Genomic DNA, 9,222 nt, shown 5'->3' with positions numbered 1-9,222 from the left:
TATTTAGCAACTACACAAGTAATAGTAATAGAGTATATAATCTTTGCCCCGACCCAATGTTAGACATATTTTTTGACTTCCAACCGTCACTTAAGAAAAAACATTAGTGGTAACTTAATGAATGCGCACTCACAACGCTCCGCAATTAACATAATTCACACACGTATGTTAACAAACTTGTTCATGTACGTACCATATTTTTTTGTATACTTATCGTTTGTGTAAGTACTAATCCCGCCCGGTAAAATAATCATTCCAGATATTTACGTTTGTGTAAGTACTAATCCCGCCTGGTAAAATAATCATTCCAGATATTTACGTTTGTGTAAGTACTAATCCCGCCCGGTAAAATAATCATTCCAGATATTTACGACACTATTAGTAGTTATTCATAAAACCTTTCAAACCGTTTAAACTAATTTTATTTACTTACTGTTTGTTTCGAAAATACTAAAAATAAAACAATATTACAGTATAAGTACACCACACAGTCAGGTAAGTTAAGGATACGTTTTCATTACAGTTGAATTATGCATCTATTTGAAGCATGAAATAACTAGCATCTAGTTAAATGAAATGTACCAACCAACGAATTTATGAATAAATCTTTAAAATTTGAAGTTTTTTTGATTTTGACATTAAAAATATCAACGAGTAAAAGATGATATATGTTTTGTACCGCCAAGATTGACAGATCAACATCTGCTATTTTGGTTTTGAAAAATATATCGGGAACACAAAAGATCTAAGAATTCGATTTATTAGCCAAATGATCGAAGACTTTATCTGGCTTCTAATTATTATCACAGGGAAATAATTAAATATGGCACTATTAACGAGAATTGAGCGTAGGATTGGAAACTCCGTATTTATAACCCAATCGACTTTTCATATGGCGGTCATATATCCGCTGTACATCGTGACAGAAGACAGAAATAAGCATAATAAAACTATAAAACGAATAATACATCTATCCGTAAAGGTGAGAAATAAAATTGTTTTAATGGCACCCGAATAAAGCCGCTTGGAGTACATTTTTATTGCACGGCGATGTCAACATATTTTTCTGGGAATTTTTAAAAAGACTCGTATCTTCCCACATTAAACAAGTGGATTATATAATTTCAAAAGGTATCTCCAATTCTTCAAGGCCCAAATGTTCTTTACGATCCTATGGTTTGATATATATCACAGTTGAACTTTTGTGATTATTGTCTACCAATATAAAGTTTCTTTTCAATTACAAGAACATTGTAACGTGATAAATAATTGAGAACAAATTTCTTACTAAACAATCTATCGATAATTCAACGTGATTCACTATATATGCATTAGATCCCGATGAAGGGAACTTAGATCCTAAAACATTTTGATTACTCAGTAAATAAGTAAAAGCATAAAAATGTTTTTAATTATTTATCTCTTGAAATGGTGTCAAAAAGTAATTTAATTCTTATTCGAGGAGAAGTGTTTTACCTTTTATAAGAACAAATAAATTAAAAATGCATAGACATTATGTATGTTTTAATAAAATGCTATTATGAAGTAGATACCAAAGAATAAGAAAAGAAAATATTAAATATTCTGTATATCTGTGATACGGAAAAAATAACCTGCTGTGCTGGTATCTCCACAACATCAAGCACACACCCGCTTTTCATCAAACCCGGGATGGGTGCTCCCTAAAACTTGAACCACATTCGCTCAACGACAATTCTGGTTCATCGCTCCCAAAATATACAATGCCTTAAACACCGATTTAAAGTCAATTAAGTCTATATCCCTTTTTACTATCCGTGTTCAACATTGGCTATTTGAAAGAGGACTAGCCTTCTTTAAAAAATACGCGAGATCCTAACTGTTTAGAAAAAGGTTTTAACTCTAACATTTATTTTGTATATTATTAAATTCAAAAGTGATAATGTGACCGTAAATAAGTACATTTCTAGAAAAGAACGTACCAAAATTAAACTGTTTTAAAGAAAAAAAAAATAATGGTGTAAAATTATTTGGGATAATTTTGCATGTATTTTAATATTTTTATTTCCATTTTCAAAAAAATATTTTTATTTTTATTTCTAATATGGTTTCTATGAATTAAAATTAAAATTTTTATATGAATTAAAAAAAATGTTTTACCATAATTACCCTTATGTTTTATTACTGTTCTACAAAATATTATTTTGTTATTCTTACATAAATCATGTATGACTACCAAAATACGGGCATGGACCTAGTATGGTAGTTGAGAAAATCACAAAAATTGTTATCTTTTAAAATGTATAAAATAAAAATAAAGTTAACTACGTATGTACCTATATATTCATGTTCGTGCAAGTCTTCGAAAGGTAATACGAAATAATAATAAAGAGGTTCAGATATTGACTTTTTTATTATTTTTATTTCTTGCTAGAGTAATCCCGATGAGTTCAAAAACTCATTGTAGGACGAGAAGAACTTAAAATACACAGGTGGGAGTTAAAAGATACAATTTTACATTGGTATTTTGATATCAAAAATTATAAGTTTGACACAAGAAACAGTACAAAAAAAAAAAAAAAATAGGAGGTTAGGTGGAAAAATAACAAGAAACAAAAAAAGGAAACAGACACATAAGCACAAAGCCAATATAGGAATTTACAAGAAGGTTTACCCACTAATACATTGGTAAAAATAGATTTAACTTCTAAGTGCTCCTCAAAAAGACCCCCCTATCCAAAGACGACATATGCCCTGAGGGAAATTATTTACCCCCTGATCCTTGATGATGACAAATTCCAAAATTATAAAATATCCCGTGATTTATCTTGGGGCTGCGCTGGTATTATAATAAGCACCTAATGTAAAAAAGGTCCAACTCGTCTCGATATCGGAGTACGAGCGTTACCGAAAATTAAATAGGTAGGTACCAGTTGAGTGAGAATACTTGAAAGTGTTTCATTGTTAAACGAGATTTGCCGGATGTAAATTAAAAGCTCTCCGCAAGACAGATGGCGCTGTACATTTAATTACTTCGGACGGACATCAATCTATCACGGCGGTCAAATACTCCAGGCGCCTTTAGATAACCCTCAAGTGACCAGATGGGGTATTTAACAACGCTGAGCTCGGAGAAATATGTTGTGTATGTTTAAATATGTTAAGTCTACAGCGAAAATAAACGAGAAAATAGAAATCGGTAGGAAAATCTATGCAAATTATGGTGGAGAAATTGCATTTTCATTTGACGATTTGATCACAAAATTTCATATGAGCCGTCAGATGCTTTGCACAGCTTTTGTGTATGGAATTTTTTAATTGCAGAACTGTTTTTAGATCTCAATGACAATGCCATTTCTTTGATGTGTACAAAAGTAACACAACTGTGCAATATTAATTCTACCGTAAAAAAATAAGAAAATGTAGCTAGTTATCTGTAATCTGTAACGCGACCGAAAGAGTAACTCTGATACCTGGATGGGGGTGTATGTAAATTGCCCGCCGCCTTCACAGAACTGTCACGCACATGTATGGTACATGTAAATTGGTTAATTTCATTTTTATTTTATTAATATTTATATTTATAGATTTTGTGTGCAATTTAATCCAGATGCTGCAGTCGCATTAATCTAGGAACATTTACAATAAACATCAAAATTTTTTGCAATAAAAGTGTTGTATAAAGGTCACGTTTGTGTCTTCAATAAAAAAAAATTCCCAAATTCTCCCAACAATCTGGAGTTGGGGTATGTTGTCAGGCTGAAATAAGTGGGGAAGAAAAGGGGGAGGGGTGATAGGAAAGAGGAAGTACGAAGAGAAAGGGGAAGTATCTGGCTATTCAAATCTGGTCACCAAACACGGCTAAAGACATTTAAAACAACGTCTAAATTCTGAATAATGGGTTTTACAAAGGTAATAAATCTTAATTTAATCAAATAAAATTTTATTTCGCACGACGGGATTTGAATCAGAGGCCTCTGGATTTCTGGTCGAGAGCTTTCCTCCTCGCCACGGACCACAAAATGTAAGGGTTCATTTTCACCCCTCTGGTCATTACCTGGTTACTACCGCAGTACCGTTTGAACCACCGGCCCCTTGTCCAGGCCGTAGAGTCCGGAATGCAGTGGAGGTAGAGACAACACCCCACCGAGACCAACCACCCTCTCCGGTTGTAGCGGCGGCTCCGGTTGGCAGCCTCCTCGTGTATCTTTGTTAGACGGAGATGGAGTGCCAGGTCCAGCCATGACAAAGTAATTACCATTTGTCACCTGAACTGGGTACAAATTTGCCTGCTTTATGGCTGTGAATAGAAACATGCTCGGAAGGTTTATTATTAGCCGTTCATATTATGAAATAAATACAGGTACGTTTAAATCGGTGAGTGACTTCGATCATCGCTGTAGCCCTTTAAATATTTATTCTTAGGCAACGTGTGTACATTAACGCCTTGAATATATATCAAATAAGTTAGTTTCTAGTTACTGCCTGAATTTTTTTTTTTAGATATTTTCAGTCGCAGAAAAATATAAATACATTTTATAAGAGTTTATGTAATAGTCATTTATGATGTAATCAAGTATTTATTGATACATATACCTAATTGAATATGTGAAATAGCGTATTCTTATTTCATATTTTATAAGGGTTTATTTAATAGTCATTTATATTGTAGTATTTATTGATACATATAACTAATTCAATATGTGAAATAGCGTATTCGTAATTCAATTTTTTTGGGATTGTCGAATCTGCGTAATAACCTTATAAAAAATAGTACATCAAAGTCATCCCACTCCGAAAGGTGACTTCGATCACCAAATCTTTATTTTTCTTGATTCCACAAACACATTTGAAATTAAACGTAAAATATAAATATTGCAATAGTTACGTTGTGTGATAAATGCGAAAAAAAATCCGACACAAACGTTTTTATAAAAATAGTTATATATTTGGAAGTTGCAAATCAATGGTCAAAGTCACTCATTTTACGGTAAAAAAAGTTTTTAAATAAGTGATAATTGGTTTAATTTTCTTTAAATATGAAAATCGCACAAAAGTTCAAACTGCCCACAGTTAGTAGGAATCTGCACTATGCACCCCCAATTGGAATATATTATTAGTGATATTAAAAATCAGGTGTAGCATACATTTTTGAAAAACATCATCTAAATTCATCCTTCAGGTTCCAGTTCATAGACGACTTCACTACTGGATCATGAATCCTAAAAAGTAAAACTAACCCGAACTAACACGCTGCGTTAGTTGGTATAATATAGATTGCCATTTTCTTCCTTTTTGTTTGCCTTCCGGTCGCACAGCGTGACTTCCGGATCGGACACGTGATCCGCAAACCAAGACGACGTCATTTCCTTAGTTGTACTTGGACCGGGATATTTTATCCTGAACCCAACTTCTGACTACGTTCATGTACCAGAAAGGAAATAAAAGAGGCTTTTCTGTACATTGTACCTACAAATAAAATATACCTATTTCCCAATAGTTTTACACATTGTGCTGAATTAGACTATTTGCAGACGATACGTTAATCTATGTTTCGTGTGAAATGCACATACATAAATAACATTAAAAATACTAGAGTATTTAGCAAAATGGCTGAAAAGAAACAAGTTGAAACTGAACGCAAACAAAACAGAATACGTGGAAAAAGGCAATAAAATGCATCGCATGAGGTTAAATTTGACATGATATAATTAAATATTATTTGTGGTTTTTCTCAATTAAGTTATTCAAAAAATAAAATATTCATCCTAGACTTGCAGAAAAAGTCTATAGATGTCGCACATTAAAATAAAAATAAGATATATTTATCCAAGGCACTGTCTAGATTGCATTTAGTTCAAGTTAAATCTTGCGATCATATATTTCATATTTTATTTCATTGCGGTCATTACGTGGCCGTATATTTTTGCTGATTTTTCTGTTTCAAATTTTCATTTACGAATCGTTTATATTGTCTTCAATAATTAAATATTACAATTTGAGGTTTTACTCATTAAGTTATTTCGAAAATAAAATCTTTGCACACCATCCCTGCTAACCCCCACCGGTTATGTATATAAACAATAGTTTAAGAAATAATTGTACCAATCTAAAGATGGCTATAATAAGCGGAATCGGTGAATAAATTAATAAAATAAGCCAAAAAAGTTTTGAATTTGTTTCAATGGAACTCCACCACGAATATAAACATGGAAATATTAAATTTGACACTTAATGATGAAAAATAAATAGAATCAAAAATCTAGGTGTAAAATAGGATTTGAAAAAAAAGTTTCACTGCAAATTTTGCATACGTGCTAAAAAATGTATCAAAATAAGAAAAAAAATCATAGAATACTAAGAAATAAACTAAATAGAAACACTAGAGAACTAATTTTTAAAACCATAGTTGCTTCATATTTAGATTCCTGCTCTCCGATACCATATTTGGCCAGTAATAATAATAATGTTCTATATTAGCACCGATTAGATTATATTAGACTATATTAGCACATATTAGATTCCTGTTCTCCGATACCATATTTGGCCAGTAATAATAAAAATGTTCTATATTAGTACCGTCCGAGTATACATTTAGATTCCTGCTCTCCGATACCATATTTGGCCCGTAATAATAATAATGTTCTATATTAGCACCGTCCGAGTATACATTTAGATTCCTGTTCTCCGATACCATATTTGGCCAGTAATAATAATAATGTTCTATATTAGCACCGTCCAAGTATACATTAAGGCACAATCAAGTTTTAAAAATAATTCACCAAAGTTTGGTAATTAAACATAAATTGATTGACTGCCGTAATATAATACCATATTATGAATACAAACCAAATTCATTTTTAGAAAACGAATTTTATAAAATATATTATGATAAAACTATACTAACAGACCAAACGATTAGTCATAATAGTCCCGATATAGTTTTACATGACAAAATTAAAAAAAATAACTTATATCATTGATGTCGCTATTCCGAATTCCTGTAATATTCAATTATCTGTGAATGAAAAAATAAGAAAATACACAGATTTAGGAAATGAGATAAAAAGAATTTGGCATTCTCAGACTATAAAAATATTACCATTCGTTATTTCGGCTACTGGCATTATGCCTAGCTCTCTCATTAAAAATTTAGGCGTAGATATTAGATCTATCAAAAAATTTATACAAAAAAATGCAAAAATCAGTCATATTAAATACATGTAGGGTAACGAAAGATTTTTTTAAATATTTATGTTGAGGGATCAGTAGGATTTATAGGCCCGGTTAGGAGTTCTACCGAGCCGAACCCTTTGATATGAAAATATCTGGAGTCGGTGAATTATTTTTCCATTTGATCATCTGGTGAGTTGACGGGTTGTTCTTGTATTGTTTTGTATTTATTTTGCTTATATAATGCACTTGAATAATGTTGATTGACTAGATGATCATTTGTGGAAAAGTGTGTGGAAGTGTTTAGTTTTTCCTATGGTGAAGATTTAACCCGGACATAAAATCGGAAAGATATAAAAAAACATATAGAGATAATGATATCCTCACTGGGATCTCCCGTGCTGAGGATTTCATTTACATTTTATAATTTAATTATAAGGAATTAATATTACAACAAACACATGAATTTAATTATAAACATATAGGTATCATGTAGTATAACCTAACCTAACCTATCCTAATCTAATGTATAATATTCCAACCTAACCTAATCTAACCTGTAATAACCCAACCTTACCTAAAATGTAAACGTTTTAAACCTTTAAATACTAAGAAACTAAATTCATATGATGTTTGGTATCAAAGTTGATCGCCTAACAATTAATGGGTGCGTGTCTAGCGATCTCGAAAAATGGTCTATTATGCCGATTATTGTTTTCTACACTGCCACTACACAAACAAACGCGAACTATGCGAGAACTCGGTGTGACAAAATGGTGCGCGAATTGGAAAATTTTCTGGTAAATTATTATTTACGTAAATAATATTAAATATCAATATTTTTCAAAATCGTAAATGCAAAAAGTTGTTGTTTATTGTCATTAGGATGAATCAAATGATTGTTTATTTTTAAATGCGTGTTAAAAACGGTAGTCGTAGGTAAATATTTACTATTTTTTTAAATAATCATAAAATAAGAAAGAGGGATGAGGGAAACTTGAATAAATTATATTGGAAATTAAACAAAAGAGAGTTATAAGATGCCTACGTATACTAAGAAAATGCAAATATGCAAACATTAATCAAACGAGAGAAGACTTGACTGAATGGGATTCCAATAAAAAGATACTTCCTTATTATGTGTTCATTTATAAACATTAAATTATGAAAAACTAATTATCAAATTACTTTACGATTAAATTGATTTAAATAAATTGATATTAATCATGAAACCAGAAATTTAAATAGAATTAGATTGCCCAGAATTGCTTAGTATATAAAGAGCTAAAAATGGATGATGAAATGCCTGAATGTCTGAAGAGTGAATGTATTTTAAAAAGTTGATACTTAAAAAATAAATTTTATGAACAAAGGAATAATAAATAGTACAAAAAAGAAAGGAGTATTAACTCTTCATTTTCATCAATTCGTTTTATGAACCATTTGAGCCTTTATAATCATCAAGGGGAAATGTTATTTTATATATCGATTTATTTAACGTCCAAAAGGCTTTTACATAAATATGGGCAGCACAATTTTAACATGACTCATAATTTTGAACATGAGAAAGATTTAATAAAAATAACATTTCAAGAGAAAAAAAATACATGAACATATGAAGATACATGAAGCAAACAGGAAAAGATAATAAAAAAAAACAAAGAATGCAGTGATAAGATGGGTTTATAAAGAGACAACATTTGAGGTTTGGAATAAGTATTTAATATGATCCAAAACATTCACTTAATAATTGGTATAATTGGTACATACCATAGTGTGAAAACGCTTTATATGCACGTATGCTGCATTAGACTTTACGTTTATGCAAATCTTTTTAAGTTACAGGAGTTCGGAACAGTCTAATATTAGGAGTTGAATTATGAAGTCTAATTCGAGTACCTACTACCTACATGTTTCATTCCTATATTTAGACTTTAGCTAGTTTCATAATTTATATCAAGTCGATTTCAAGTTATTTTTACATAATGTTAAAAATGTCTTTCTACGTGTATCTACTACATTTTTTATTGATATATTATTATAGTATAAGAATGGAATATATCATCATAT

The sequence above is a fragment of the Hesperophylax consimilis genome, chromosome 2 (genome assembly GCF_061612785.1).
Source record: "Hesperophylax consimilis isolate HC1 chromosome 2, BYU_Hcon_1.0, whole genome shotgun sequence".
Lineage (NCBI taxonomy): Eukaryota > Metazoa > Arthropoda > Insecta > Trichoptera > Limnephilidae > Hesperophylax > Hesperophylax consimilis.
The sequence above is the reverse complement of the archived record's forward strand: the minus strand, read 5'-3'. Positions refer to the sequence as shown.